The following is a 10,452-nucleotide window of genomic DNA, read 5'->3' on the forward strand; positions in this document are numbered from 1 at the left end:
AAAAAACTTTTCTGCAGTTAATTGTTGTGTATTATGAATGACGATTAGGTAGAGCTGATTGATAGTACTATTTAAATCTATATGTTTACTCATTTTTGTTTCCTTTTTTCCAGCAATTACCGAACAATGGTGTTAAAATCTCTAACTTTATCCATGGATTGGTTTGCTTCTCCCTTTAGTTCTGTTAACTTTGTGTGTATTTTGAAATTCTGTTATCAAGGGCACACATATTTAAGTTTGTTATGTCTTCTTGATTTGTTGATTTTTTTAAATTTTCACGAAAGATCTTTATCAATAGTGAGACCCTCTTCATTTTAGAGTTATTTTAATCATTACTGTTGTCACATCAGCTTTTTATACTGTTTTAAAAGTTATCTTTCCCCATTCTTTTACCTTCAGTTTACTTCTCTCCAAAGTGTTTCATGTAAATAGCATATAGTTGAATCTTGCCTTTTATCCAGTGTGAAAATCTCTGCACTTGGAGTGTTTATTCCATTTCAATTAATGTGATTATTTTTAAGTTTGGGTTTAACTCTTCCATCTTGTAATATTTATTTATTCCATCCATTTTTTATTCCCCTCTTTCTCCTCTCCTGGTTTATACTGAATGAATTGCACTTTAACATTTTCTGTTTTATCTTGTATATTCAAAATTTCGCTACAATTCCTTTGATCTGTTTTCAGGTTGCCCTAAAGATTACAGTAAGTACCGTTAGCATAGTCTATTTCAACTAATATGACACTTCACATCCAGCAGTCTAATTCTGTTCAACCTTTTGTGCTTTTATCTGCTTATATTTTACTTCTACACATGATATAAAACACAAGATACATTTTTTTAATGTAAAATAGGCAAGAGTTTTTAAACTACATTTAAAACATATACATACGAAGTGTTTGTTGTTGTTGTTGTTGTTGTTGTTGTTGTTGTTTTTGAGAGGGAGGCTTGCTCTGTTGCCCAGGCTGGAGTGCAGTGGCGCGATCTCTGTTCACTGCAAGCTCCGCCTTCCGGGTTCACACCATTCTCCTACGTCAGCCTCCCAAGTAGCTGGGACTGTATACAGGCGCCCGCCATCACGCCTTGCTAATTTTTTGTATTTTTTGTAGAGATGGGGTTTCACCGTATTAGCCAGGATGGTCTCAATTTCCTGGCCTCGTAATCTGCCTGCCTTGGCCTCCCAAAGTGCTGGGATTACAGGTGTGTGCCACCGGGCTTGGCCTCTTTTTTTTTTTTTTTTTAGAAACAAAAAATGTAAATTACATTTACCCAAATATTTACCCTTTCAGGGCTCTTTGTCCCTTCTTTCAGATCTTTATTTCCTTCTAGCATAAATTCCATTTAGCCTGAAGAATTTCTATTAGCATTTCTTCTAGTGAAGCTTTTGTGTGTCTCAAATTGCTTTTATTTCTCCTTCATTTTTTAAAACTTATTTTTTCTTTCTAAAATGATCAGAAAGAATCCATTTTTAAATGACCATTTCACTGGATATTGAATGCTAAGTTGATAGGTGTTTCCCAACCTGTCCGTCCCCCGACCGACCTCCCCACCCGCCCCCCCGCCAAGACTTTAAAGACGTTTTTTCAGTGGGTCCTGCTCTGTGGTGGTTTGTATTGTTCCACTGTGTGTAATATGTGTTTTCTTCCCCTGCTTCATTTGCTTTTAAAATTTGTTCTTTATCTTTGATTTTCAGCAGTTTTACTGCAGGTATGATTTTCTCTGAATTGATCCTCCTTAGGATTTCTTGAACTTTTTAGATGTATAGGTTGATGTCTTTCATTAATTTTCAAAAATCTCCAGTCATTATTTCTTTAAATATTTTTTCTTCAAACTCTTTCCTCTCCATCTGTGACTCCAATAGTGCATATATTAAGTCATTTGATGTTACCTCATATATCTCAGATGCTCTGTTTTGTTTTGGTTTTCTTTTTTTCATTCTTTAACTGTTTTGTTTTTCAATGTGGGTATTATCTATTGACCTATTTTCAAGTTCGCACATTATTTCCTAAATCGAGTCCAGTTTGCTGTTAAGCTCACCTAATGAGTTTACTTCCAGAGTTTCCATCTGATTCTTTCAGTGTTCCAATGACTCTACTAAAATTTATTATTCTCTTCATGCATATTGTTCATCCTTCTACCATATTCTCAACATTTTTATTATAGTTTCAAATCTTTGATAATTTCAATTTCTAGGCCACAGCTGGGTCCTCTACTATTTCCTATCGTAACCATTTTATGGATGTTGTCAGGCTTATTCGCATGAAGTTATTTGTTCATTATGTTCCCTTTTTGTTAACCTTTTAATGTTTGTAGGACATGAAGTAATAGCCCTTCTTCATTTCTAATTTTGGTATTTTTTTCCCCTTTCTTGATTGCTCTTGGTAAAAGTTTATCAGCTTTAATCTTTTCAAAGGTCAATTTTTTTATCTCTTGATTATTTTTCCTGTTGTGTATTACCTATTTTATTGATTTCCAACTTGACTAATTATTTCCCTCTTTTTCATTATGCTGTTTAATTTGTCCATCTTTTTCCTAGCTTTTTAAGTTAGAAGCTTAGATCATGGATTTTACACCTTTATTCTTTCTTGACATAGCATTTAAAGCCATAACTTTTCTCTAAGAAAAGGTGAAAGATTTTACAACTTTATTCCTTCCTGACATAGCATTTAAAGCCATAACTTTAAGAAAATCTTTTAATGGCATCTTACAAATTATTTTTATTGTGTTTTCATTATTGTTCCATTTCAACCATTTTCTAACTTCCTTGTGATTTTTTTCTTTTATCAATGAGTTATTTGGAAGTGTTTTAGCTTAATTTCCAAATAGCTGGAATTTTTCTGTATCTCTCATTTTTAATATTTAACTTAATTCTCTGGCAGCCAGAGGATATACTGTAGCCATTGATATTTACTGATGCTTGTTTTAGTGCTCAGCATGTAGTTTATCTTGGTAAATGTTTAAATGCATTGAAAAGAATTTAACTGTCAGTTGTTTTCTGTAGCAACCCACAAATGTGTGTTAGGTTCAATTGATTGGTAATGCTATTCAAATCTTCTCTACCTTGCTAATTTTTGTGTGCTGTTTTCTATCAGTTACTGAGAGAGGGAGGCTGATCTCACCAACTATAGTTGTTGAATTGTTTATTTCTCCTTTCAGTCCTGTCCATTTGTTTTACTGTTTGACTCTTTATATTATGTACATGTACTACTCTGATAACAAACAAAAATTGTTAAGCTGATGGGAATACCCAAGTGAGAGGGAGGGCATAAATATACAGGAAACAGGCTAATGGATTGTGTATAATTTCATGCACATTGTGATGGTATTCAATAAAGTAAATAGGAGAAAGGATAGTTACTCTTGTCCATTTTAACAAGAGGGAAGGAGAGTAGGATCAAAGTAGGTTATGGTAGGTTTCATTAGTGGTGTCAAATATCCAGGTTATGATCGATGAATCTGACCGGTCTGTAGCAACCTCAATTCTTTCCTCCTCAAAAGAAAGAATTCTACTTAGGGTCAGAAGGTAGAAGAAGAGACCGAGGCAAGTTTCACAGCAGGAGTAGAAGTTTATTAAAAAGTTTTAAAGCAGGATAAAAAGGAAAAGTACACTTGGAAGAGACCCAAGCGGACACTGTGAGGGTCAAGTGTGCCATTTGACCTTTTGACTTGGAGTTTATATGTTGGCCTATTTCCAGGGTCTTGAATCCCTTTTCCCATGATTCTTCCCTTAGGGTGAGTCACCCCTACGGTGACCTGCTAACGCTTTGGAGGTAAGCATGTGCAGTGTGTTTACTGGAGTTGTATGCATGCTTGCCTAAAGCATTCTTCCCATTTCCAGTGAAATGCACCTGGAAGGTTATACTCCGCCATTTTGCTTCTTAATGTGTATGCTCGTGCCCACTCACCCCATTCCTGAATATTTTATTGGAAGCCACTGATTACCAATTTTAAGTGTTTTTATCTATTGGGAGATTGCCTCTCCCTGGCACTGGCTGGACCAATTATCATTTTAGTATGACAACTGCCAGACCATCAGGAAACTGCCTCCTCTGGCACTGGCTGCAACCAATTCTTATTTTAGAAAGCCAGTGTGATAACTGCCGGACCATCATCTGATGATCACCTCTGACATTTCTGGTGGTGGGGTGGGGGTGGGGGTAGGGCGGTTGGTGGGGAACCCTCTCCTGCCTCACTCCTACCTGACTAGCTACCTACTGTAACAGTTATATATATATATATGGTGGTAGGAAACAGGTGTTCTGGTTCTGTTTTCTCTATGAAGAAATCAGCATGAGAGTGAAATGAAAACACAGACTCAAAATGCTTTTTACCTGAGAACAGTGATAAAGATAAGATTTCTTTTTCATTTTCAAAATTTTCATTAACTTTCTTTTAGCTATTTTTGTTGTCATGTTCATCCTTATAGCCTGATATGTTACTTCTTAGTTTATTTTATCTATATTTCGTTTTAGAGTTTCTCCTTTTCTTCCACTTAGTCTCAGGTTTATTTTCTGAAAAGACATTTGTAGGCTTTCAAAGGTATGTTCTTTTTCTGCTCTCTGAATAACTCAAATCAGCTTTATTTATGACTATCTGAGAGCTGTTAGCATCTGAGGGAAAATCATAATTGTCCATGTCATCTCTGTAATTTCTGAACCCCTTCTGAGCTTTGGATGGTATATAGTCAAGATTTCAAACAAGCTTAAAATCCAATAGGGGGTATAGAGCAAAGTCTCCTCCTGTGCATAACTTTCTGTCTTAATGAGCCAGATAGATATGTTTTGTGCCTGGAGGAAGGATTTGGTAAATCTCATATAGTGACTAGAGAGAGCTGCATAGATATTGAAGGGACACTCAGTCTAAGTCAGATGATTAGGACTTGGGTCAGCCAATCAGCTGTATTTCCCTGCTCTCAGCACATACTGATTTAATCAAAGCTATTCGGAATCAATGTCTGCAATTGAATCCTTCACTGCTTACTGTGTAATCTTGGTCAAATTACTTATCCTCTGAGTTTATTGCCTCATCTTTAAAAATGTTGATAACTTTACTATCTCATAGGAATGTTGTGAGGATTGAATGATAGAGTAGATGTGAATGCAGCTATCTTTTTTTTTTTTTTTTTTTTTTTTTTTTTGAGAGAGAGAGTTTCTCTCTTGTCCCCCTGGCTGGAATGCAATGGTGCCATCTCAGCTCACTGCAACCTCCACCTCCCGGATTCAGTCGATTCTCCTGCCTCATCCTCCCGAGTAGTTGGGATTACAGGCAAGCACCACCCATACCCAGCCAATTTTTGTATTTTTAGTAGAGACAGGGTTTCACCATGTTGGCCAGGCTTGTCTCGAACTCTTGACCTCAAGTGATCCCCCCACCTCAGCCTCCCAAAATGCTAGGATTACAGACGTGAGCCACCACGCCCGGCTTGTGAATGCAGCTATCACAACTGGCAAACATACAAGTACATTCTGACTACTGGAGAAAACAGCTCTCAGTTGCCCTCCACCGCCAACTGACACTTGGTAGTTAACATAACAGCCTAGTCAACATGACGAAAACCCATCTCTACTAAAAACAAAAATTAGTCGGGCATGGTGGCACTCGCCTGTAGTCCCAGCTACTCGGGAGGCTGAGGCATGAGAATCGCTTGAACCCAGGAGGCAGAGGTTGTGGTGAGCTGAGATCACAGCACTGCACTCCAGCCTGGGAGAGAGACAGGGAGGGAGGGAGGGAGGAAGGGAGGAAGGAAGGAAGGAAGGAAAGAAGGAAGGAGAGAAGGAGAGAAGGAAGGGAAAGGAAGGCAGGCAAGAAATTGTTCTTCAGAGAGTCAAGACTTTTCGCCTTTCATTGAGGCCACTGACAATCAGTTTGAGGTTCTGACGTGGGAACTGTGAAGACAAAATGAAGATGACACTAGCATAAGAAAAGGGAAAGAGGCTGAGATTGGGAATAGGAAGAGGATAAAGCAATTCCAGGACAATAGGTGCTGAGGTCCCATCTCAAGTTCATGACCAGAAGCACGGAGGGTAGGAGCAGACCCAGTATTGCCCAACTGTGCTGATGTGGCTAGCACGAAAATGTAGGTTTAGAGTGAAACTAATGAAACTTCAGCTTCAAGGCTCATCATTGCACACATGAGCTCCTTTAAAGGCTCTGGGAGGGATTCTAGTAATGCAATTGCATATTCATATATTTTCATAAGATTTACAATAAAATATTTTGACTGCAATTAAGACTTCTGCCTCTATTCACTCCCCAACTTTCTGTCACTCTTTCCCTAGTGTTGGGGAGGTAATGGAGTGGCCACAGGCATTATGAGGTTCCAACTAAGGCAACTGAGTTCGATGTATATTTCTGCTGTGTTTTGTTGGATCTACGCATGTGCATGTGGGGCACACAACAGGTTCTAGGAATAATCTTGCCTACCATGCTAACTCTCTGAAACCATGTAAAAAGGTGAAAAGCTAGATGTTCTACATGATATAAACATGTCCTATTGCACCTGGCATTGAAGTATATGGGTAGTTAAATAGAGAAACAATGTTTGAAATATATGGAGCCAAATGGCCTGTGGGAAAGCCTTCCAACTCTCAGATATGTAACATTTCAAGAGGTAAATTCAGTTCTCGTTAATACCTAGACAAAATGGAAGTTGTGTTCTGTAAGAATATATTCAGAAATGCACATATATAATTACCAATGCATAATCATATTTTTCTTTTTTGATGGAATTTGTGTGAAATTTATCACAATTTCTATGTATGTAGGGCACAAAACCTGTACGAGTACTCCTAACAGCTGTACAGCTTCATGACATGTGAAGTAATGTTTTATGCATCCTAACATACTGCATCTCATTACTAGTAACAAGTTGTGAAGGCAAAAGTTTAAAAAAAAAAAAAATCAGATCTATAACAAATTTCATCAGCCATGTTTCAGACTAAATTTTATTTCCATTACCTTTTTAGAGATTAGAAATTGTCAATATGAGAAAGTGTTCAAAGGTTTTATGCAGCCCACAAATTGTGGGAAAAGAAGAAACATAGTGTATATCAGACAATTAATAAAACATTTTGTTTACACTGATTTTCTGATGTCTGTGTCAGCTTTTCAAGGTTTGTAATTTATTATAATTCCTTTTCTCATTTGAAATCTTCACTTTTCTAATAAATTTTTTATAATTATTTAGTTTTTTTATAGAGGCCCCCTAAAAATGTATAAACTTCAAACCTCACAATGCCTGTAATGGGCCCTGACAGTGAGAAAATGCAAGATAGGACAGGTTTTCCGGAAAGGGACATCAGTTCACTCCTAACACTCTGAGAGCACCCAGTTTATTACTAAACTGGAATGAATCATTCTACAGATGGGACTACTCTCAGAAATTGACTTATTTGCTTTTAGTACCTAGCTATGGACTCTTTAATTCTGCATAATGGATCAGCTGCATCCTAGAGCAGATGTTGTCCAAAGCCTTTGGGTGTCTTTGTGCTTAATGACTTTCTCTTTCAAATGAGCATGAGACCTCTCAAGCCTTCCTGTTTCCTTCTAGCAATATGGGGCAGTCAGGACATAGGACCTTGAGACACCAAAATAAAAGTTTGTGATGTTCTCTCCGTTACTGCTCCAAGGAAACACTTTACCTTAATTCACTCTCTCTCTCTCTTTGAAAAAAAAATTAGGATAAACCAAGGAAATCCCCTTAGAAGTTGGGCTTAATTTTTTTTCTGAAACAGAACCAGGTGCACTGTGTTTCAGTGATTACAAATGCAATATTAATATTGCAGATATTCACAAGGTAATATTTCAAATACAAACTCCTATTAAGAATGTGTTCAATTTATTCTGTTACTAGCCATCAAGAATCTGGGTAAACTTCTATAGATCTTGTCATTAGTTACACATTGAAAATAGTAAGGAGTAAACTAGGTTTCCACTGTAATTTTTTTTTCTCATGGAATTCTAAAGAGCAAGCTAGTCCAATAGATTGATTTACCATAGGATTAATTCTCATTTAAGGGACAGTTGTCATACTGCATTGGGTCGTTTCCTCTGATCTTTTTTTAGAGTTTTGCACTTACCAATCTCTTACTTTCTAAGGCCAAGTCCCTTGATGTTTCCCTAGGAGAAAAATGACTTTCAATACATAGATAGTAAAGAAAAAGGTGGACAACTTCAAATCAATTTAAAGAAGAACTAATTATTTCAAATTTGACTTGTATCATTTTATATATTTATTTATATTTTTATTGTGGTTGAAACAAGCTGTCTTTTAATAAGATGACCTATGTTCTGTTTCTCAACTCTCAGGAAGTTGACTTCCTGAGCTGGGGAATGAAATGCTGGAAGAACAAATAGATGAAGCTGCAGCATCTTGCTCATCGGTAAATTCAGTGTTCCTCACAGCATCTCTATGCCTCCTGCCTAGATCGGGTATCTGCTCATTTGTGTGTTCCAATTGGGCAGCATCTCATTTCTTCCCTTTCTCTCCAAAATTTATCTTCATTTTATTTTTTGCAGAAAGGCCTTTAAGTAATGGCTATCTGTATTCCTTTTGGAGCTGTTGGTATAATAAAACATTTACCTCCATATTTCATCTACATTTAGGTTTAGTGATTTCCTATCTTCTTGGTCAATGCTTTTACCTCTTAGGGTTCTGAGTCTGTTCTATGAAAAAGATGCTCAGAACCTCTCCCAAAATTGCGTTGGTTTAAGTGACCTTCTGCTTACAGTGTTCAAACCTTTTTTATTATTATTTTTTTTTTTAGCTGATCCTTACTTTTTTCCCCTCAATTTCCCTGTTCTTTATTCTGCTCCCTGGCCACACTTCTCTTACATTTTGTGGTCATTCAAGAAAAGCTGGAGAGAGAAAAATTACCTGGTAATTCTTTTTTTTTTTTTTTTCTTTTTGAGACGGAGTCTCGCTCTGTTGCCCAGGCTGGAGTGCAGTGGCACCATCTCCGCTCACTGCAAGCTCCGCTCCCCAGGTTCATGCCATTCTCCTGCCTCAGCCTCCCGATACCTGGTAATTCTTATCCTCTCTACTGGGAGGATAAGGTGGGGACTCATTCCACCTTGACAAGATGACTGCTGATGACATCAAACAAGAGGACAGCTTCTGCCTAGAGACCATTGGGATCTAACGATGGGTTGCAACCAATGGTGAAATCAGAACATCACACTTACTAGGAGAGAAGACTTTGCGAGTCACTTATTTCAGACCAATAGAAGTGAATTATCATTAACTTAGAGTAAGAGGGAAGTATTTCTTAAGTTTCTCTTGTAGTGAACTGGAGTTTATCTCTCTGCTTCTGGGAGAGGTACCAATGTAATCCTGCTTGAAATGTCATTTTGAGAAAATACTCATTCATGGTGCAGAAAAGTTTGAAAACCCTTGGATGAGAGAGTATATCTCTCCAACCACCTGAAATTGAGATTTAATCTGTATTTTTATCTGTGTTTAATGCACATTCCTCACTTCATCCCCAGGGTTCTCCTTAATAGTTTATTTCCTGAGTCTTCCTCCACTTACTCTAACCAGGGATATATCTTCAATGGTCCAAATGACAACAAAATTTTGTGTTTTTCTTGACTCTTTGATAACACACTCAGTGCCCTTCTCTTCCTCTTAAGTTACTGTCTGAACTCAAGGCTTAATTTATCAAATTACATCTCACTACTATTTAGGTCCTCCATTTTCTTAGATAGGGAAGATCACCAGTTACACCAACTACAATTATTTTTATACCACACCTTTTACAAATAAGCTTTACAATACTATAGAAACTTGAAAAATTAAAACAAAAACCAAGACAAAATGTGACAATCATTAAATAAGACGTTTTTGAGATTCCAGTTAGCCAAGGCAAAAAGAGAAAGCTAATAAATTAACATTATCCAGTGTTAATGGATAGTATACATTACGAAAGGAAGGTGTTGATTCCTCAAATAGCATTTTTCTAAATTTTGATTTCTTAATGTAATTGATAGATTACAACATTTCAATAAACCTAGCATTTCCCATGTTCTCCAATATTCTCACATATCTTCAGAATCCTTAAGGGGCATATGTTCCAAGACGCCCAGTAGATGCTTGAAACCGTAGATAGTATTGGACTCTACATATTCTCTTCTTTTCCTATACATACATACCCGTGACAAAGTTTAATTTATAAATTAGGCACAGTAAGTTTGCTGAGGATAACTAACACAGGAACAGAAAGCCAAACACTGCATGTTCTCACATACAAGGGGGAGCTGAACAATGAAAACACATGGACACTGGGAGGGGAACAGCACACACTTGGGCTCTGTCATGGGGTGAGAGTGGCAGGAAAGGAGAGCATCAGGATAAATAGCTAATGCATGTGGGGCTTAATACCTCGGTGATGGGTTGATAGGTGCGGCAAACCACCATGGCACACATTTACCTATGTAACAAATGGGCACATCCATGT

Source organism: Macaca mulatta, chromosome 12, assembly GCF_049350105.2.
Source record: "Macaca mulatta isolate MMU2019108-1 chromosome 12, T2T-MMU8v2.0, whole genome shotgun sequence".
In the NCBI taxonomy this organism is placed as follows: domain Eukaryota; kingdom Metazoa; phylum Chordata; class Mammalia; order Primates; family Cercopithecidae; genus Macaca; species Macaca mulatta.